Source organism: Orbicella faveolata, unplaced genomic scaffold, assembly GCF_042242905.1.
Source record: "Orbicella faveolata isolate gen_17 unplaced genomic scaffold, um_ofav_v1 contig_35, whole genome shotgun sequence".
In the NCBI taxonomy this organism is placed as follows: domain Eukaryota; kingdom Metazoa; phylum Cnidaria; class Anthozoa; order Scleractinia; family Merulinidae; genus Orbicella; species Orbicella faveolata.
Window position 1 is genome coordinate 19,040,035 of NW_028301564.1, and position 23,544 is coordinate 19,063,578.

The 23,544-nt window shown below is 36.7% G+C and overlaps 2 long non-coding RNA genes across 7 annotated transcripts; one reads left to right on the forward strand and one right to left on the reverse strand.

Annotated features, from left to right (window-relative positions):
* Positions 1–636: 636 nt before the first annotated feature.
* Positions 637–6,542, forward strand: LOC110045206 (uncharacterized). The gene is made up of 3 exons (XR_002296200.2): positions 637–710; positions 800–866; positions 5,694–6,542. It is a non-coding gene; the product is annotated as an uncharacterized LOC110045206 (long non-coding RNA).
* A 3,684-nt stretch (positions 6,543–10,226) lies between these two features.
* Positions 10,227–22,939, reverse strand: LOC110045117 (uncharacterized). Of its 6 annotated transcripts, none has more exons than XR_016201822.1 (4): positions 22,857–22,939; positions 22,682–22,709; positions 20,724–20,815; positions 10,227–19,276 (listed from the first exon to the last, which is right to left on the reverse strand). It is a non-coding gene; the product is annotated as an uncharacterized LOC110045117 (long non-coding RNA). The 6 variants fall into 6 exon arrangements; XR_016201821.1 differs by having other exon boundaries at positions 22,682–22,754; XR_002296189.2 differs by adding an exon at positions 21,168–21,360 and having other exon boundaries at positions 19,260–19,276; positions 22,682–22,939.
* Between the last annotated feature and the right edge of the window lie 605 nt (positions 22,940–23,544).

Consider the following 23,544-nt stretch of genomic DNA (forward strand, 5'->3'; position numbering starts at 1 on the left):
CGAGTCATTTGCAATTGATCACGTGACAAGCCTGGTATAGCTACTCATTTGACATGGTTATCATATATCAAACTAAGCAAGAGGAGTCAATGTAGTTTAGAACGAGCGTTCGAAAGTAACCAGTGCAATTTACACGAGCACTTTCTTTTTTTTCACATTTTCCGTCTTATTGTTCATATTTATAATTTGACAAGTGTTGCCATGGAAACCATTCAGGGATAATACCTATAAGTCATATATAAGTTATTGGAATTAGGTCTAAAAACTGCGTTTGAAGTTTGCAATAACCAAAAATCGATGTATATAACATTTTCAGGTTTGCATTTAACTGTTATTAGTCATCTTTTTACCAATTCTGCTTATTCAGCCAAACCGAGTGACGTCATTTAATCACGTGATAATCCTAGTAAAGCTACTCATTTGGCATGGTTATCACACACCAAAATAACCTAGAGGAATCAATGTTGTTAAAAACAAGTGTTAGAATCTGTCCCTCGTTTTGGTACCAAATGGCTCTTTCCAGGGTCCTGGCCCATGGACTAAGTTTGGAGTGATACAAAATGCTAGGAGCGTGTGGCGTAATACTCTTCCCCGTCCCCTCCCCGCTCCTCCTGGCTATTTCCCAGTGATCTCTTCGAGTGTAGTTCGTCCTCCATTTTGGCACGTGTGAAGAAGAATGGTGGAAAATTAGGTTTTTCGTAATTTCACAGGTTCGTTCTTTGCTTAAAACCAGCTTGAACCAGTGATGTTGCTTGATGTGAGACATAAGCTAATTTGCTTTACATTTTTTGCTTGTCAGAGTCAGGAGATGGAAAATGAAGACGGTTGTCTGTTTGTTGACAACCTCTGAAGACCTCCGGACGAAGGTAAGCTTGAAGTAGCTTAAATTGGTTTACAGTGTGATTTCCTCACAGTTTGATGTAATAAATACTAGAATAGATAATAAGATAGCACATAAACTTTGCATGTGAAACCCATCAGAATTTATTACGGCTTTCTACCGTGTTAGAGGAACATGAACTGACAAACTTGAATGTTTACAATCCTGTTTACAATCAGTTTGAGCTTTAGCTTTTTTGAATTAAATCATAATCGTCGCTTGTTTTCCAATTTGAATCTGCTACTGGTCACGTATTAGGGTTTTAGTAAGGATTCTTAGTTCTCAGATAAGTCAATGAAGACCCCCACTGCCCTGTTTGCTCAACATTACTATGACATTCCATAGCAGCAGGTTTCTTTCACAGGTCACAGGTCACAGGTAACAGATCACAGGTCATAGGTCATAGGTCACAGGTCACAGGACACAGGTCACAGGTCACAAAAAAATATGCCAAAATGTCATAAAACAGATGCATTCAAGTGCGTCCCAAGTGTAACTACAACAGCTCTTTTCTGAAAAAAAAAAAAAAGAAAACGCATAGGGGAAATCAGCTGTAGCACTGAAATAATCCAAAGATCCAAAGATCTAAAGATCCAAAGATCCAAAGATCCAAAGATCCAAAGATCCAAAGATCCAAAGATCCAAAGATCCAAAGATCCAAAGATCCAAAGACTTATTTCTGTTGAAAACATAAATTGTTTGTAGCCTTTCAGTATAATATGAAAACGAAGGAGGCTTACACTGATCCGTGAATTATGCCTTTACTTTGTACGCGTGATTTGTGAACCAACGACTTTTGCGGGAATAATTGCTCACTTTTTTTGGAGATTTTAGCGTCATTAAAAATTGTAAACTACACCAAACTAGATGTAAAACCTACCCATTCCACGCGCTTGCGACTGGAGGACTGAGAATTAACCACAGTGACAGTGAACCAGGAGGGCCTAGAATCTAGTCTGTCAGAATGTGTCACACATGGCATTTCGATGCATCAAAATGGAGGGTTCTGTATGTTTTGTGAAATGTGGATAGAATTTGTATTTTTATGTGACACATGATTTAGCCTTTGCATTTTTACGTGAAAAGTGATTGCTTCTTTTTTTCTGTGAACGTGAAGCTGTTTTCGAATTTTTTGTGATGTATGAAAAGGCCAATTACTTATGTGTGAAATTGTTTTCAGAGGAGGTATAGGGGACCCTCTTGTTTCTGTTTAGTACATACTTGTTGTAAAGATTGCAAAAAAAGATAGAAATAAAACAGTTCAATTTGCTATCATAATGAATTATCTTATTACGATAAAATATATTAACACTACATGTCTGAAAGCTACATTTCAACCCATTTCGTACATATACCACCCCTAGAAATTTTTTCATTAAAATTATACAGTAAAACATTTTTAGTTAGGGTTTGTTGCATGGAAACATCGATAAACCTCTTGGGAATCTCGGATAATTATTACATCATGAGTTTTACTGAGTGTTTTGATTGTGACCTGTGACCTGTAACCTGTGACCTGTGACCTGTGACCTGTGAAAGAAACCTGCCGATTCCATAGGGGGGTTACAGATATTTTTGAAACCACACGATGCATGTATGTCTTGGCATACATTTTAAAAGTTGCCTCATGCTTGAGGGATTTTTTTGAGTTTTGGATGTAGGTTTTGGAGAGCATAGAAAATGGGAAAGAGTTCTTTGACCCATACCTAATCTCTAATCTCCCAAGTGCATAATGTACCAAGTAGTGGGTGGTGATCTGTGTTGTTGAAGAAAATAATGCAAGCTTGAGGTCTAGAAAAACTGCTAGTGGATTTGAGAGCAGAGTGTGAGCTCATTAAACAGTTTTTTAGACCTCAAGAGTGCATTATTTTCTTTGAAAACATAGGAACACCATGTTTTATTTGTTTTAGAACATAGCATGGAAAGACAGAAATTTTCATATCTGAGATGATATCTTTTCAGGACATTCTCATGAAAATGGTCAAATTTATACACTTTTTTCCAAACTTTTGCCTCGGTTAGATAGTAAGTTATTTGGGTAAAAATGTGTGGTTCCAGAAAATATCCATACCCCCACCACAGAGGGAATTGGAAATTCTGGAGGGAAGGAGGTGGGGGGGGGGGGGGGGGGGGGGATGGTCAAAGACCCAGGAAATTCTGGAGGGAAGTGGAGTTGGATGATCAATTTAGTTTCCAGAGGTCCTTTGATTCAATACGGATCCAAGTGTCAATCTAGCTGTTCAAAATCTTTTCTTACCTACTAAGTAGAACTTTCACATGAAAAAATAGTGGCTTGAATACTTGTATTTGAATTGCATTATATTTGAAATACATTTTCTTTCTTCAAAAAGCACTTTGGAAGGTAACAAATGCGAAGAACATGTTGTTGCGTGCAAATGGCCGCCATTACTTGTTACCAGTCCACATGGAATCACCTTGTGGACTGAAAAACACTGGTGACTAGCCTAGTTTGTTTTCGGTCTTTGAAGTGGCAGTCGATTTCTTTTGTGAAAATCAGTTTTGTTATAGATCGTTTTCACTGTCATGCAACAAAAAAATAAATCGAAAACCATTCAGTGGGTAAAGTCAAGAAATTGTGATCTTATAGGAAATACATAGAGAAGACACTTCTAGGTTTGCGCATTTTCCCAGACTGCAAATATTTGTCGAAATGTTTTGCAGAAATTTACAGAGCCCAGTATGGAAACACTATGTTGGTGCACCTCTGTGGTGCACCAACATGGCAGCCAGAAAATAGTGTAGACACCTGGAACTTACTTTGGCTATCTAGGCGACTGATTATCTGTACTGAACAAACAAGCATTTTCATAAGCACTTTTCCTAATGATCGAACTTCTAAAAAGGCTAAAAATCACGAGATAGTTATATATTTTTCGACAAATGTGATTGTAGCTTTGCGTCATGCACTGCCATAACTCTGAAATTCAAAATAAGTTGGTTTCCAAATGAAGTACACTATTAAGCTGTAACATTGTAAACAGATAAAAATTTACCCCCTCGTATGCTTGATGGGGATAAAACTTTGGTGGCTTTTTAGTTTTCGATTTTAGAAAATGATGATGTCACGACGATCTATAAAGGTTGAAATGATATTATGGTTGAAATGATATTATGATTTCACAAACATTATAATTTCTTATTCTTGTTTATCATTTGTATGTAGTTGTGCTGTAAAATTGGCTTTCGTCCTGATTATGTTAGTGATCATGTTCATGATAAAAGTATGATGTCAATTTCCCCCACACTCATTTTATCAGTCCTTCAATGGAAATTGTACCACATTTACAAAGGGACTTACAACTGATCGAGAATATCATTAACAGTGACTTGCAATGCAGAGGGCTAAATGCTTGGAGTGTTTACTTTAACTTTAACGCACTTTCTTGCCAAAGCTATTTTTTCCAGAGGGTATGGGAGGTGTACAAAATAGTAGTGGAAATTCCAGAGGGGTGGGGGGTATTTTTGTGGTCAAAAAATGGAAATTCCCGGGAGGAGGTGGGGCTTACGTGAAATTCCCTCCATGATGGGGGTATGGATATTTTGTGGAACTACACAATAGATTTTTTTCACTATTTTGCAAAATGTAGAATGATAATAAATATGAGCTAACCTTGATGTAATATGGAATGAGCTAACCTTGATGTAATATGGAATTCTCTTTTCATAAAAAAAAGAGGAAACATTGCACTAAGGATTAACCAAAGCTTCTTTGATTAAAAATCATTATTCTGACAAGAAACTTTCACATAGATCTTTTCTTCAGACTTCATGCCCACAGCAGATAGGTTATCTAAAAACTGTTAGCTAACACTTTAAGATAATGTTCACAGATACACGTGTAAACCAACCTTTTTGTGACCCTTTACCTTTCCTAGTCCCCTTTTCAGCATTTACATGTACCTCACTGTTGTGAGACGTATGTGTGAGTGACTGAGATTAACACTTTCCCTGAAAAGTGAACCAGAATTGTTAACATGCAATTCAAGCAAGCTGCCAGTAACATTCTTCCTGATCTACAAATTAACCAGAAGTTTTAAAAATATTTTGAACGAACAGCTCCATTTTTAGTGCAACACTCAGAGTTACATATCACATTGTCGTAGAGATGTCAAATGATATATGCGTGTAATATGCTAGCACAGAGGGGCAAATACCATGTGTGGTATTTCAGTTAGTGAATGATGATTGATACGAGCTAACCTTTACATAATATGGAAAATTTTACTCTTCATAAAAAAACACTTGTGTCTTAAGTTAAAGAGGAAAAACTACAGTAAGCAATAACCAAAGCTTCTTAACTGAAAGTAATGATTCTGATGGTAAACTTTCACAAAAATCTTTTCTTTGTCCTTGATGCCCACAGCAGAAAGGTGATTTAAAAACTGTTTTGTTGACGTTCTTTTTGATAATGCTGACAAAGTAGCTTCTTCTACAAAATGTAGCTATTTCAAGACTAGAGTGCACAAATCATACCCTATAATTATATAACCAAAATGGCCAAAATTTCAATTTCAGACCAAATATATAGCCCATATAAGGGCCTCACCTCAATTTTTGTGCACCCCAAAATGTGTAAACACTTCATGTGCAAGGTACTGACCAACTGACTGGATGACTGGCGGACTGATATATTTATTGGCAGATTGATGAACTGATTCACTGACCAGATTTGACTAGATAATTAACTGACTGTTGGACTGACTGACAGCTGGGTCTAAGTAGTTGGTTATTAGTTATTTTATGATATCAATGGTAATTTGAGACTGAAAGAAGTGAACCTTGTTTTTTCCAGATCAGATGCCAACAGAGACAAGGTGGTCCAAAGCTTGAACCAGTCATCTTTAGAAAAACTGTATGTTTTATTTTGTAATCCAACTCTTGGGGGAACCAGGTGAACAAAACTCTTGAATAAGCCAAGTTCTGCCCTGACTAACTTAGTTCAGTCTTGCAATGTACATGGTATTCTTCCATGGTTGATTTGCACAATGAAGAGAAGAACTCTCATATAACAGTTTTTTAGCAGTACAGTTTCAAACCCATCGTGACTTACTACCTGACCGACCAACTGACTTACTGACTGACTGACTGACTGACTGACTGATGCAAGGAATGACAAAGTGACGGACTTAGCGACTGACTCACTGAAAGACTGATTTACAGAATAATGGACTGACTGACTGACTTACTGATCTACTGAGTGACTGACAGAATGGGAGACTGTCTGATTGATGGTCTGACTGACTGACTGACTGACAGACTCATTGACTGATTCACTGAAAGCCTGATTCACTGAAAGACTGATGCATAGGATGATGGACTGACTCAGGGTTCATATGGGTCATGGAAAACCTGGAAAGTCATGGAATTCTACAATTTCATTTTCCAGGCCAGGAAAGTCCTGAAATTGAAGCGTGGGTCATGGAAAGTCATGGAAAAGCAATATACTTTCTGAGAATAAAAAGAGCAAAAAACAAAAACAAACAAACAAAAAAAAAGAAACAAAAACAAAACAACAACAACAACAACAACAACAACAAAAGTTGAAAAAATAACAGACAGTTCAGAAAACCAGTTTTAATTCCAGTATTATTATAAAATATACCTGGCACCCATTTTATGCATCATAATGTGGCAAAACATTTTCAGGAACAGATTGTTTTGACAATACTTTGGAAAAAAACTGCTTAACATCATGGAAAACTCAGAAAGGTCATGGAAAAGCCTGAAAGAGTATGAACCTTGTGACTGATTGATTTTCTCAATGACTGACTGGCTGACAGAATGATGGACTGACTGACTGATTGATTGATTGATTGGTTGATTAAAATAATAGCTGCCTGACTGACTAATGGATCAGAAGTTTAATGGTCTGACTGACTGACAAACTCATTGACTCACTGACTCACTGAAAGACTGAGGTAAAAAAATAACGGACTCACTTACAGACTCACTGACTGACTGGCTGACTGACTGGCCGACTGACTGACTAACTCAGGGACTGACTGACTGACTGACTGACTGACGGGCTGACTGGCTGACTGGCTGACTGGCTGACTGGCTGACTGGCTGACTGGCTGACTGGCTGACTGGCTGACTGGCTGACTGGCTGACTGGCTGACTGACTGACTGACTGACTCACTAACGGACTGACTGACTGACTGGCTGGCTGGCTGGCTGACTGACTGACTGACTGACTGACTGATTGTCTGATTGTCTGACTGACTTACTCTCTGGAAGACTGATGCAAGAATGACAGACTGACTAACTGATTGTCTGGCTTATTGTCTGACTGACTTATTGAAAGACTGGCACATGGAATGATAGACTGACTAATTGATTGTCTGATTGATGCAATGACTGCCTGATTGACTGATTGAATGTAGACAGACAAATAGACAGACAGCTCTGTCAGACATAACAAGCAGACTGAACAACTGACAGACAGACAGACAGACCAACAGACAAACCGACAGATAAATAAGACAGACAACTGATTGGCAAACTAACGGACAAACTTGACTTTTACTTCAAGATTTATAGAGAGTTTCTGTCTATATTTGATCATTGTGTACCGTGGGCTGTTTACAGCTTCGTTGTTTTCTCAGAGGACTTTGGCAGTGATATGAAGCTAAAGAATCGTGGGCAAAGCAAGTTAACTCTCTCGGTTTCCAAGGCACCGGCTTTGCTTGTGATTCTTTAACCTTGTGTTCCTGCTAAGGTCGTGCTTGAGAACAGAGAGTTTGTAAGCCATGTACAAAATTTGTAGAGATCACAGTGACACCATGAAATGGTGAGATCTTGGTACAGTACATTACATGTACATGTCTGCATTGCATTAGGCAGTCGAACCTCACTAAGTGACCATTTTTTTTAATGTGACCATCTTGAGTCTGTTATACGATTCCTTTTTAAAGTCTTCGAAATTGTCTTGTGCAGCTATATTATTAACTTGTCGTAAGCACTCCATCAGTTTTGCAAAAATTATGTGAGGTCGCCTATGGGTGGCTCAATATTTCATTTTACTGTAAACTTTGTGTGTACGTTTTTCAAAACATTTTCTTTGCCAGTGTATCATCGGATGTCTTTAAATTCTTCAATAAAGGCTTATTCGAGATTGCAGCAGAAATTTGTTTTGTTTTTCCAAGATTCTTTCCTTTTAAGCAGCAAATCTCTTTTTCTAAAAGCATGCACTATTGCGTGACTGATTTACGTTGTGTTACTATAAAAGAACGCAACACTGTCACGTAAGACGAGAAGTACAATTTCCTAAATATTTTTGGTCTTGAAGTTTAAAACCTTAGCTAAAGCGGACTTCAAATCTTGTTGTTACAATTTTTCCAAGCAACTGCAAGTTATACGAAAACTTAAACCATCCCTTAAACGTGCAAATGGGCTCGATTCGTAAAAAGGTCCTTGAAGAACTTCTGAGCCTTTGTTATTATGCTAATTTGTAGAGACTAAAAAGTATAGAAATCAAATTTTCGCATTAATTTATTAACTCTGCCTTGAGAATGGTGTCACGATGACGCCGAAACGTCGGTTGTCAAACTTGATATTCGCTTGTTTATGTTTTAAAAAGTTGTTATTGCTCAAGACTGCAAATTGTTAGAAAAAAATAATTCTTTGAAATGCATGTTTTCTTCCATGTCTGTTTCTTTAGCAGAGCCTATTCTTGGTAAGAAAGGAAAAAAAAACGACAATTTACACAACGGTTGATTATAAAGCAAAAATTCAAAATATTGTTTTGATCTATAAGAATGCAAATATTTGTGCGATGAGTGCGAACAGCGTTTAGAAATTTGCACATTTTCGTTCCTACGATTTCAAGCCGAAGTTGTTTTTACAAATATTATAACTGTGGCTTTGGCAATAATTTTGCTGCAATCTCGAATGAATTCTTGATGCCACCCAGTTTGGAAATTCTGGAATAGAATGATCGGTTTATTTTGGTTGTTTATTTGACGCGCGTGCAACAAATTTCTTTCAGATTCTTTTTGATTTCTCTTGATAGTTTATATAAGCAGGAAAGCGCCAAAAAACATTCAAGTCGTATCTGGTTTCGAATTTTCTCGGGTCTACCAACGACTTATTTGGAAGCGAACCTACAATGGAATTTTAGTACACAGGTTTTTGAAAAACGTACTCCAAGCCAGTCCTTAAAGGAGCTCAGTTACGGTATTTTGAGTTATTTTGGCCACCTACAAAATTACCTTTAAATGGTAGGAAACCTCAAAATAACAGTTTAATAAGGTGGAAAAACACCAAAAAGATAATGATAAACCATAAAGGAACAAGGATGGCTAAGGATGGAGAAGATTGACACGGATTACAAACGACGAATTTGAAAAATTGAGGCTTAGCTTTTCAGTATGCGCAAACCGTGACGTAGGTCCTTTAAGGTGGACATATCTTTTCTTCTCACAGTATCAGTAGATTTCCAAAACGACCGGAGATAAGATAACGAAAAGATATACTTAACTCGCGATAGTCTTGATGTACTACCAAATTCTCAAAGCTAAGATCAAAACTTGTAGGGCATTTAGTAAGGAGAATTAATGTGTCTTGCCGAAACATGAACATGCACTTGCCGAAACCCAAGTTAACGCTAGGGAAAAGGACTTTCAGATACTCTGGTGCGCTTCATTTTAATAATTTACCCACTACAATAAAAGAAACAACATCGCTCCCCATTTTTAAAAATCTTCTTAGACTTTATTTTAGAGAGTAGTTTTTATTTTTAATTTTTTATAATTGTAAACGTTAATCTCTATGTATAGAAATTTAATGTAGTCTTAATTTACGCAGGGCCCCTTTTGATACCAGCCAAGTGCTGACTGGGCCACCCTGCCTAAATAAAGTTGACCTTGACCTTGACCTTGTCAAGCTTAGAGCAATACGGTTATGTTTACAGTAATCATGAGGTCTCAATAAAACTAAGCGGTACGATTACAAACTGGTTTTTGGAAACGGTTTGTTTGTGTTACAATGTACACCACAGGTACGTTCAAAATTTAATATGGAAAACAACTAGGCACCAGGGATTGTCACGCAACTGGACGCGACATCTTGTCACCCTTGTTCCTTTGCGTGACCACCCTTAGGTTGGGGTTTTACACGCTTTCTAACAAAATGCATTTCGTGCGTTTTGAAATGATGAAAAGACGTATCTGTGGTGTACATTGATACGAGAAACGAACTGTTTACCAAAACTATGTGTTAATCGTACTGCTAAGTTTTCTTGAGACTTCTCTAGAACTTGGCTTATTTTAGAGAGTTTATCTGGTTCACTCAAATGATTGGATTGCAAAATAAAACAACACGGGAGGAAAGATAACAATATTTTATTGAAATAAAAAATGTCTCTGTTGTCCATAACTTGAAGATAAAAAAAAAAATAATCCAGCCAATCTGGTCCCTGCCTTTTGGGCTGCGTCCACTCTGCTTCTGGAAGTCGGTGTTGTTTCTTTAGTCCTCATTGAATATTCCAATTTTAAAATCCTGGTCTGTTTTATTTGATCCTTCTACCCAAGCCGGGGACAGGTGAACACTTGGAAGAGTTGACCATTTGCTCTCAAGTGGGGTGGGCAGCGTAAAGGAAAGTGAGAGTTTGCTCCCCATGCCTCCGGGGTCTCAGTCTTAATTTGTCACAATGCCACACTCATTTTGGAATTAATAAGTCCAAAAAAACAAAAACAAAAACAAAAAAACCCATTAAAAAGCCAAATTCGTAATTTGATTGAAGATGCTAATGCGCAAGTCAATGCATCGAAAAATAAATGAACTGCCGATAAGCTCGCCCTCCCGGACTATTTTGGAAGAAAACCCATTGAAGTTGGAAATGTCCACAAACTGGAAAAGAAAAACCGAAACGCTAAAGTATGACGCTTAATTCCGGTGCATCACCATTGAAATCAGAGAAAGAATTGAACACAGGATCCTCCAGTCTGACCTCCGACCAAACCTCCGACCGACTGTCATTCCGCAAACTTCACCAAAGAGCACAAGTCACTGAAGTCTTTCATCTGTGAAGTTACCATTGTCAGGAATCTCTCTTTAATTTGGATGAAAGAAATAATTGGCCGATTATAATGGCGAAAAAAGGTTTGGTTCTGTTTATAAAGATATAAATATTGCCTAAGGTTTTCGTTAATTATGCTTATTTAGCTTGGTTGTTTGTCATGCTATTTTATCTCACGTGATGTTACTCTGGAGAGTTGTTTAATTCAAATGCAAATCAAATTCCCGCGCGAATGAATGACTAATTTGAAGGACAATTCTCCAGAGAACATCCATGAAGCTGAGCAGGTCTTGTTATTATTTTAAAACTGAAACAAGCTAGAGGTTTAAGCCGAATCGCTGCTTACAGTGATTTAAGAATTTGGGAGCAAGAATGTGCTAAAGTTATGTTGTGTTAAAATTAAACAACTATGCGCGCGAAGATTTGAAGTCGAAAATTGTTGACTTAGAAATTTGGTCGCGATGGTTTTTTTTTTTTTTCATATGGCGAGTTTTGACTTCAAACGGTTTTAAAATCCAACTTGACTCGTTAATTTCTAAAATAGTTTCTTAATCAAAAATCCCCCTTGCAGATGATTGTAGCGTCCTTGTAGCGTCCTTCGCATCCGTGACTCCTCTACTCACGCAATGTGTGAAAAGGAGCATTGCGTGACAATCCCAGGGAGCCTGAATATTAGTCGATTTTAGTGGAAAAAGATAAAAACCGATGAAAAATTGAGCCAACCTAGAAAAGTGCGAGCCCCTCAGAAAATGTTTATGACTGAATTTTATTGCAAAAAGTATGTTCAAAACTAAAGAAATGCTACACTGATTTAATTTTTATCGATATAAATTATATTTAGAAACTGTTGGTGAAAAGTTTTGAATTCCTGTTTAATTAGTTCAGTTTGTAAGAAATTAAATTAAGGGCTTAAAATAATGATTAATGTAAGATATTTCAAGATTACCCTTCATCAATACTAATTAGCTGTTCAATGGAATGCTGCCGATTTACTTAACAGTTTACCAGCCTACCAAATAAAATTAAGACCTATTATATATTTAGTTTCTAATAAATCGCCAATAGACTAATTTCAATAAAATATTAAAATTCAGCCTAAAACAATAGACCTCAGTGCGAGGCCTTGGGGAATAACTACAGAGTTTGTGGCGTTTACTCCACGGAGCCTCATGCTGAGGTCTATTGTGTTAGGCTGAATTTTAATATATTTAAATTGGTCTGTTGACAAATAATACTTACCTTATTGAACATTCCAGAAACTTAACTTATGGTAGGCACAAGCTGTCAGCACAAGGATTCCTGGGATTGTTTTGGGTCCTAGCATGAGCTATGCTTGGTTTACAGTTACCAAGGCAACTATTGACCCAATCACAGCTCATGTTGATTACCAAGGCAATTCTAGAGACCTTGGTGCCAAAAGCTGGTGCTAAGCTCCCATAAAGTGAGTGGAGTGTTAACTATCAATGAAAAAATTTTTGGTAACTTAAAAATTATGTTTAAGGTTCAATGAAAATGAAACAGAGAATGAAACTAGTTAAGTTGTGAAATTCCTTTAAAGGGAGAATGAAAATTGAAGAAAATGCTTAGTAATATTTTTTGTTGTAAAAAAGATGTTTTGTTTATAATTGGGCCTATAGGATTTTATTTTAGTTAATTAAAGTTAAAGCTTAGTTTTTAATGAAAAACTAGAAAAGAGAGAAATCCTGACCCAGTAGCAACCCAATCAGAGAGACCCTGGTGACTCGGCTCAATTTGATGTCATTTGTGAAAATCCAATCAGGTCAGACCGATGAAATTCAATGATCTCCTCTGTCTATGCTTTCTCTAGAGATGCACCTTCCTCAAGCCTCATAATTCAACACCCCTGTTTTGCGTCCTTGGTTGTGGGACATTTCCTGATACATTGACTGCGAAAAAGCATCTTTCTGGGTCAAACCTGATGGCGTAGTATTGTGACAAATTAAGTGAAACCCTAAAGACATGAAAAGCAAACTCTCACCTTCCTCCACACTGTCCACTCCACTTGAGAGCAAATGGTCAACTCTTCCAAGTGCTCAAACTGTCCCCACTAGAATTACAGGATCAGATAAAGTTTCCCAGGATTTCTCAGTTGGAATATCTCAGAGGAAATAAGAAACACACACCTTCTCAGAGGCAGAGCTTCCACAACCCAGCATGGACGTGATTGGCTAGATTTGTGTCTTGGTATGTGTGCCACCATCTGTCCTGGAATTAAATATTAGTAGTTAACCTAACACATCTAGTAGATACATGCAAGCTCATTAGCAATATAATTAAACTAATGAAGAAAAAATGGCTGTTTCTTGGTGATACACATCCAGAAGAAACCAAGATTGAAAGCTTAAGCTAGCCTGTAAGGGTGTGTGTTTAGGGCACCAAGCTAAAAAATAGGTACCCAAGGGGTACATGTGCGGATACTCTACATGTAGCTCATTTGCATTAACGGACATGAGCCGATGAAAATAGTGTGGGATACCACAGGTATCCCATGCAAAAAATCCTACTAGCTTAAACAAGAAAACAGTACAAAAAACCTACAGTTTGTTGAGTGAATTAAGTACTGAAAAAACTTGAAGGAGGCCTAAAGGAGCAGTCAAAAATATTATGACAACTTGCAGCACCAAGAAAGAACCAAGAAATCTGGACAAATCAAACAAAAATAAACTACTGAACATCATCAACAGTCTGCATTAGGAAAGTAATTTATGCTGTCACTGATCATTTTGATCAGGTTAGGCAAAAAGGATTATTTAATATACTTACGTGAGAGGATAAAAGATGATGTTCAAACAAGAGAAACTAGTGATAAGTTTAAATTAAAATGCAGACTGTTGATCTAACTTTTGTCTAAAGTTTACAAATATTATCATAAGCCAGTAATAACTGAATCAAAAATTGAGAAATAGAAGCTGAAATGAAAATACATGTAAGCCTTCGGAAAACAAAAATAGCCCCATTCCAAAAAAATACAAAAAATAAAAAATTTAAGTGTTAAACCAAAATTAATTTGGCTAAATCTTCTGCAATCAATGACATTACCACTCAAACTTTTTCCTACAATCAAGTATTGTCATATTTGAACATATTGGTGAGTGTTGAAAGTAATTAATAAATTCAGTTAAGAAGATAAATAAATCATGATAGAGTGGCAAGTCAATAAGACTATCATTGCACTTACATGTAGCTAGTTGTTGTAAGTTTTGTAGTGGTTGAAAATAAGTGCTAATTTTTTTTCCTTGTGTAATTTCAGCTTGTGCTAATGAGCTTGCAGATCCACTTAATGTACAAAGTAAACTAAGATAAACAATGGAAGCATAAACAACTATAACTATTAAAAGTGTTATAAAAATAGGAAAATTGGTAATACTGCAACAACTACCGGCAGTAAGCTGCTAAATTTTGTAGTAGCCCACTTCCAGTGGTTATGACAACTGAACATGGAATGCAAAATGTCATCTGTTTTCCCAGGCCAAACTTTGGAGATGAAACAATTTTTATCCAAATTGATATAAATTTCAATGAAAAATATTTGGCTGACTATCTTGAGATTATTCTATTTATAACATCAAATGCTTCCCTTGTTTATGAATTAAACAACCACCATCAAGCTGCCAGGCACTTAAGGTTACAGTATACCTTCAGATCGGCAATTTTCTTCAAATTTGGATTTTTGGTTCAAACTAATGGTCGAAGAGTAATCTCTAATTTCTGAAAACAAAATTGGAAAAAACCTAATATTGGCGGAGAAATGGATGTTTTACGTTATGGCCGGAAGTAAAAGTTCCCTCTTGATTGACAGCCCTATGAGGTGTATGCAATCAACCGAGACTACTTTCGCGGGAGTATTACCGATATGGATACCACGAATTGGCTGGCTACTCAGTTAATCAGCATTGTTAATCCAAGCATTTTTCGTATTAGATGTAATTCTGTTAAGTTATAAGTAAACATGGACCACGGAAAACTCCGTTTACCAGTTCGAAAAAGCGAAGAATGAATGAAAATACATCAATGAGTGAAGAAGCGAAAGTTGGCCTCGCGGATGAAGCTACGGACGTATCAAGCTGGCAAAAAGATCGAGTCAAGAGAAGAGAAAGGTTGTGTAAAATTTGGGAACTCGACAGCGATAACAGCGATGTTTACAGTGACTCTTTTGTTGAGTTCGATACCGATGAATCGTCCAACTCATTGAGATCCATTGGAATATTATCCATTTGCTCTGCCGCGCTCTCTTTTGTTTGTTCTCGTCGCCCAGCTACTCTAGCGTTCGTATCCTTTTTCCCCCATTTTGCCAAACCAGCTTCAAGAAAAACCCAGCTGCAGAAAAATTATCTGTCCGCCTTGAGCGCATTGCGAAACGCAAGGTTTTTTTTGCAGATTCACGCGTAAATTTCACCGCGAGTTAATGGTAGTAAATTTTCCAAGCGCTGATTGGCTCAGTGATCTGAGAACCCAGTTGAAGGCGTTTGTGGGCGGAGTTTGTTTGCGAAGCAAGATATTTTTCTTAGCGCTGTTTTCTCGGATAAATTTTTTCGCTTGAAGCAGACACTTTAAAGAGTTACAACTCAAACGGAATTTGTTTGTTTGCCCTCAAATTTGGACAGTAGCTAGATTAACATATAAAAAACAAAAACGTGTCTGCGAATTGTTTATTTCGAAATATTTTTTCTCCGAGAGCGATTTTTGTACGATCACTTCACATTTTTTAAATCCTATTTCGAAAATGTTCTGTAACTTTTTACTACAATTGAATATGGAAAAACGCAGACACGCTTTTTTAGCGCTTTTTGTCCTGAAACCGAGGAAAAATATAAATTGGCGAAAAACAAAATTCGCTTTGACTTGTAGCTTCCAAAAGGTGATTAGGACGCTTGCGTTTAGTGGCCGTGAAAAAATTGGCAATTCATTTTATTTCAAAATTTTTAGTATGGTTTGATAGCCAGCTCTATAAGCTTTAATTTGATATAGGGGCTTAGGTATCTACAGCTTAAACCGGACGCGCTACATCGCTTGGACGCGAGACACCCCTGAAGGTATACGGTAACCTTAAAAATTAATAGAAAAAGCATTTGAAAAAGTAAATACCCGGGTAAGTCAGTAATTCAAAAATAATTATTATTTTTGAATTACTCATGACTGCCTGTTTCAAAAGCAGCGAGTCAATGTAAATAAAACTTTTAACAAACTACATGTATATTAAAAACAAACATATTGTTTTACGATTTTATTAAAGCTACAGTAGGTAATAAGGTTGAGTGGTAGCACGTTGCTGATTGTTGTTAGAGTTCATTAGACAGTTAATATTTTACTGATAAAAAAGAAATACTCTAAAATCACAATTAATCATTTAGCAAGCTTCCCTTTGAGCAGTGAACAATATGCTAGCTACATTTTAAGAGTTTTCTCGCTTAAAAGTAGTTTATCTTAGCCTGTAATGAGGCAAACCCTAATGCAAAAGCAGGAATTATTAAATACTGTAAAACTGGGTGTCCTGCTGAAGCCCTCTAATCTTGCAGTTTAGGCTAAGAATGAAACCTTAGTATGTGCCCTTGGGATAAAACGTCACTACGCAGTTACCTTAACAGGCTTCCTGTTTAATTTCCCTATTTTGTTAGCCATAAATTTGCAAATTATAAATTTGAGGCTATTTTTAGCTACATTTCTTGTGGTTTGCAAATAATCTTAATTTTGAATTGAAGAAATAAAAGTCTTGAAATTAAGTTGAACATGATTTGTTGCTGTTAATTTTTATTTTACCTTTATGCCCCAAAAATGATCAGCAACTAGTTCCTCCTCACGAAGTGAACCAGACACATCACAACAATTGACCAAATGCTCATGCATCACAAGGAAAATTAATAAATTTGTCTTAGTTTGTTTCTCAAAATGATGAATTGGTACCCATTAGAAAGGCATGAAGACAAGATAAGATGCTATTGCTATTGTATTGATGCTAGTGCTATTACCGTTTGTTTGCTCAAAATTGAGTTTGAATTTTTTTTTTGCAACTTTTGGTCAACTTTTCTAAACAATTACATGCAATAGCTGAGACTTTGTCTAGGAGCAACCGTACTTTACACATCTAAGTAAAGGCTGAAAAAAAAAAAACACTGCTCAAAGGACTGTTATGCTGGGACCTTCAAACCTAACTTAAGAGAAACAAACAAGTGCAAGAGTAATATTTACTGTTCAATGGATTCAAATCAGCCAAGTGGAATGGGGTTCATGATTAACTGGTTTAATGATTGGAGTCATAGCTCTCTGCTGCAACATGTAGTTCTCTCAAGAATATGCATCCAGTGAGTAATTGTCTGTCTCATGATGCAGTCACCATAGCATGCAGATTGTGGTGTTTGACTACTTTCTGCAACCCCTCATTCCCAGATGAAGACTATGAAGACTTGTAGTAAGCAGACAAAACATTACAATCTACATCCTAAGGGACCTCATCAGGAAAGAAACAAGATTGTTTTTAATCAAATTACTTTATTCTGCACACTGCAGTAAAAACTACATGTACATAGAGTAACAGAGACTTCTGACTCCATTCAATGATGAGCCAAATAATCACATGCAGAGTATAGCTTGGGTGTTTTTCTTTTCTTCAAAAAAAGGCACTTGTTTGAACAATGGTGGCATACACACCTACATGTAACAATAATATTATCTGTCTATCGACTCAATGCTAATCCTTGCACTGGTATGATGCTTGTGCAGTTTCTGTAGTCTGTAAAGTTTTGACATTCCTCAAAGGGGCACTCAGGATTTCAAGTGTCAGGGATGATCAAATTGGGGGCAAAAATCAAAATCCAAAAAATCCCTAGAGCTTCAAACAAACCCCTAATTAATCCCTGGACCAAAAATCAACCCCAAGAAAATAATATGCTGAATATCTGAGCCTTAAAAATTTCCAGAAAGAATTAAATGCTATAACATGAAGGAAAAAAAAAAATTAAAAAAAATTTAAAAAAAATAAAAAACAGAACAAACAAACAAAAAAAATTAGAAATTTATGTTACTTTGTGTTTGTTTATTCACCAATTCATCTGAATTTATCTTTTCCTCAAACAAAATTTGCCAGTTGAAAAGGAGAAAAAGCACAACCTTTCTTTATTGTAAATAGATTTTTAAATCTACTTTTAAATTGCAATTTCACTAGGGACACCCAAGAACATCTACTATTGGTTGTACTTCATTTGCAGAACTATGCCGCTGGGGCAGTACCATGAATCTTCCGATTACTTTGAATACTCTAAACAAATCCCTACTTAATCAAGTCACCCCAAAAATACTTGTCAAAATTTTCCCACCCAAAAATCTCCCAGAATCAAAAATTTCCAATACAAAAAAAATCCTTTGATTATCCTATCACTTGAAATCCAGAGGACCCCTTATGTGGCAATCATGGAAGCAGTCAGTGGTATCTGGCAGTGTCAATAACAGTCTTGTAATTTATTATCCTACACTGAAGTTCTGAAGTCACAAGTAGCTTTTAGGTTTGTTGAGGTCATGAATAATTATTGTAAGGTGTAAGCTAGTAGACCTTGGTGTCAGATGATGTCAGTCTCAATCCATCTATTGTTAGTCAAGTTTGTACTGGTTCTGTTTTAAGTTCATGTTTGTTGGTTGGTTTGTTGAGGTCACGAATAAATCATTTGTAAGGTGTCAGTAGTTGTTGGTGTCAGTTTCAGACCATCTATTGTAAGTCAAGTTTGTGTTGGGTCTGCTATTTGAAGTAAAAGTTTGTTGGCTGGTTTGTTGAGATCATGAATAAGTCATCTGTAAGTAATACGTGTAAGTAGTTGTTGTTGTCAGATTCAGCCCATCCACTGTTAGTTAAGTGTGTATACAATAGGTTCTGTTTGAAGTCACAGTTAATTGTCTATCACTTTGTTAAGGTATTGAAAAGTCACTTGCAGGATAAAAAACAAGTACAAGCCATGTAGTAATTAGTATCAGTTGAGAGTTGTTTGTTCTTATAAGTTAGTGAATGTACATGTTTTAGAATTCATCGGGTTGACTTGCTCAAAACCAATGCAAGCAGTTAGCCAAGAGTCTATCAAGCTAAAAAAATAACCAACTACACCTGTAACCTGAACAGGGGTTGTGGAACAACTGCTGGGTGAAAAACCTCCCCGTACATCAACTTGCCCCTAGGAGGAAAACCCCGGGCCAGCTGTACCCCACATTCAAAGGCCTCCCGGGCTGAGCCAAAAAAAAAAAAAAATTTTAATTATACACAATCAACTTAAACCATCTTGTTGTCTTCTCTTGGTTTTTTCTAGTCTCTCCAAAGTCCATGCTGTCTTGCAATGACCTCAGCTGTCTAGCATCCTCTGATGAAACAACCAAAGTGATAAATTATTGTGGAATCGCTCTAGACACCAAGAAAGATAGATGTTTTATTTACGATTTGTTTTGGTTTTGCAGACCAAAAAACAGCACTCTCATGTATCAAAAGTGAAAAAGTGAATTTAACACTACGGAATTATAATCCAATTAGCTCAAAGTTGTTTTGGTGTTATTAACACATGTACTGCTTTTAAAATTTACTTGGTTTTACTTTTGTCTCATTATCATTCATATAATTTTTGATTGTTCAGACTCTTGATTTCAAAATCATTTTGCTATTTACCTTGGTCCCACGAGTTGGGATAATCAAAGTTTGACTGTAACCCCCAAAATTAGATTAGCCCTTAGTGGTGTTGCTACACTTTTTAGTGCTTTTTAAACTTTAAAATTGGTGTCATAAGGAGTAATGACAAGGATTGAACGGAGCTTAAATTTGCAGTTTTTGCGCTTGACGAAGGGAGAAAATTTTAATTAGATTTTATAGGACAACTGGTCTTGGATACAAACTTGGTCTCTCATGGCCGAAAACATTGCATACAAGTACATACCAGTCTGTTTTGGTTTCTTGATCAATTCACTTGTTTGTAGCAAAGCTTGCAAAATTATTCAGGTGCAAGAGAATTCGGAAGCTCCAGGAACAATGAAAGTTATGAATTTTATGAAAAATAATGACAAATTCATAGCTGTACACTAAACCAAAATTGATTGAATTTTGTTAATTCAGAAAGGAACTGATTCCTTGCTCAGAGTGGATTCTAAATGGTTTCTTGCAATTGATGCGCCATGATCCAAGTGGTCTTGGATTAATCTGTTTAGTACAGAAATGCAAAATCTGTTTTTGGATTCAATCGTGAATTCTTAAAATTTCAAACTGAACACTGTTTACCAAAGATTCCTTGGTTGAATGGACAGCTTTGAAGTCATATTAGCATGTGTTCCACACTTAGCAACAACTACTTTTTGTATTGTAGGAGAGTAATAAAATAATAAAAGTGCATTTAGAGCAGTTTTCATTTGACTGTCGAAAAGGAATTGGTTTTGCATCAACTATGCGATACGATTGGCTTAAAGAACTTGTGCCACTTTTTCGTCCAATCAGAAGTAAAACCAAAACCAATTGTGACACACTCACACTTGTTTTCCCACCCTTTGCATCAGCTACATGTAATTTCTTCGAGTTTTGATTGGTTCATTGGATTGTCTGTGTCCTTTGTGATTGGCTAGAGTGATTATTTTGGTTTTGGTTTTACGACACTCAATTGAAAACTGCTCTAAAAATCGTAATGTGCTTACAATAATTTATTAATAATAAATATGCCAGTAGTTAGTTGTTCCAAAGCACTCAACATGAGCCATCAGGGGATTCTTCCCAGCTAACAATTTGATAAGGAATGTCTGGCAAAGTAGGTTACAAAATAAGCATTGAGTTACCTGCTGGGCAAGGGTCTGCACATTTTGGGCTTTCCACTGTCCTTCAACATTTCTCCACTGTCTATCAAGGTTTGTCCACTGTCCATCCAGATCTGAAGCAGATTTAACAAATGTTAGAAACAAGAACACTTCATTAACTTCAACCAGGCCCAGGTTGTTCAAAAGGTGGATAATGCTCTCAAGCGGATGAATCACTTTCCAGCGGATAGCACGGTTTGTTTTGTCAAGACTTGTGCACTGGATAGTGATGTGTTAGAGAAAGACGAAAGTTTCATCGCAGGGTTAACCCCTAGCATTAACTTTGCCAGAGCTAATTTATATACAATGTTCCCCTGGGTAGAGAGAGGCACTGTAAGAGTGAAATGTCTTGCTCAAGAACACAACACAATGTTCCCAATCAGGGCTATAACCTGGGCCGATCAATCCAGGGTCCAGGGCACTAACCATTATGGTAACCACGCCTTCCTAAAGCGCATGAAAATCACCATATTTTCCTTGTCAGTCAAGGTGACTGCTATGGCTTCTTGTAGTTAAAAATGCTGCATTTAGACATTCAATCCATCAACAATTCTAAAGCTCCCTTGCTTCATTAGATTTTTTGTTGCATCTTGTCTTGTTTATCCAGTCTGTCCTTGGTCTGACAAAAATATATATATATCAGAAAAACTGTGCATTTCTACTGCACACAACATGACATAAGAGTGCAACAGTCATTGCAACATATTTTGTCATCTGTTACAAACTTTCCAAGATGACAGTGGTGCACGATAAGAAAGGTGTTTATGGGAGAGACAAGTGCCATGAATTGTCTCATTTCTGGAAGCAGGACATCCCAGTACTTACTGATGCAATGATATGAGACCAGTGGTTTCGAAAATTTAGGGTGGCTCTGAACCTCATGTACAGAATATTTTTAAACCCATTGCTTTGATGTGTTTTCATGCTTATGTAAAACTTGAGGAAGAAAACAGATAAAAACCGAACTAACTGTGCCTTTCAATTTTTATGCGTCTGTTTGTTTCTGGAGAAATTTTCAACATTGAGTACTATCCATACTGGTATTTTGCTCGGATGGGCACTATGGGCAGATAGTGTCCCTCTGCTGATGAACACTATCATGTCACGTGATCAATTTCAACCAATAGGAATTGTAGAAAATTGAGTGGTGAACTATAAATACTGATAGACAACAATCACGCACATGCTGCTCTTGAAACTGAACATTATTCTTAATTTCAAGCTTAACTGAAATCGTAGGTTTTGTGCTGTAATCCTTTGGAAGTTCTACACTACTATAACAAAATAATTAGACTACTGGCTCTCGGTTTCTATGAGCGCAAATCAACTTGGCTACACCTTGTTGACTATTCGCTCATAAAAACTCGGGCTTGTAGTCTAATTGTTAGATACAAAATTAGTACAGAGCAAACATTCTAATAAATTGTGTTACATGTAACTCATAGAATTCTAACTCAACATCTGTCAAATGATAATTCCCAATTATTTTTTATACAAATTGGACAATATTTTACAGCTCACGTTCTAGCAAAATGACACTCCAACGAGTTTACAGAAGTTTAGCTTCCACGTGCAACATTTATGCATATTAGATGGCGCCCCTTTGTGTTTTTTAAAATCAACAATTTTAGCACCTTTTATTCTCTGAGCATTTTGCAGCACAGTATTGTCTGAGAGGATTTTTGAGTCTTTGAAACTTCAGTTTATAAGGTATAATCTCTGACAAACGTCATTCTCGGAACCTTGTTGCTCAAAACAACGGCGGGCACGTGCGAGATGTACATGTAAGAATTTGAATTTCATGCTGTATAAATTATTAATATTAAAGCGCAACACAAAACTACTCTACGAAATTAAAAGCTTACTTAAGCAATAACAAGTGCAAAACAATAGAAGAAATATCAATTTTCGAAAACAGTAGCTTTTGGGCCTAAGCTTACCTTTAGGAGTTTTGCTGTTCTTAGTGAGCTGTACCGTGTGAGCGGTGGAACAAGCAGCGTTCATTTTACTGTTCTGCAGCCACCAAAACCATTTTTCTTACCCTCATATCCCAACCAGACGAGGGATAATATGTTTAAAAGACAAATCATGCCATAGATGGCATATTCATTGTACCTTTAGCACCAAAATAAGTTTATAATTCTCCTCAAAACTGCGAACTCCCGCCGCCATGTTGGATTCTCCTTTCGTTACCAGTTTCTTTCGCGTTACGAAAAGTTCTCGTGGGGACGGACGATTTTACGCGGGAACGTTACGCGGGATCACGTTGTTCATGTATCTCGCGTCAGGCTGGGTGTTTTTGTTTCGTTTCCTCAGAAACGAAACAGTATTGTTTTCAGTTCACGGGTGAACTATTTACATAGTGATTTGTAATATCCAATCAGAGTAAAGTTCGTAATTGTTAATGTAAATACGGTGGAATTCGGTCATCGCAACAAAACGGTGGCGTTCCGAACATTTCAATTGCTGCTTTATTCGAAAATGGGGAACTACGACTGAAACTCTCGTTTCTCGTTATTAAAATACACAAGAAAACTACACAATGGAGTTCTATTCGGAAAAGGAAAAGCAAGTTTATTTTGGATGTAGAGAGACCGCCAGACCACGCGATTTGTCCACTAATGGGATATTTTAAGCCCATGAAAGCAGTTCGTTTTGTTTAGTTCAACGAAGAAATGGTACCGTTTTCCGTTTCAGAGTGATTTATTGACATAGTGAGTATGAATGTTGCCAGCCAGTAACGCTTGTAATTCACAAGGTAAACATGTTCAACAAAAATAACCTGTTGTTGTTTCGTTTCCTC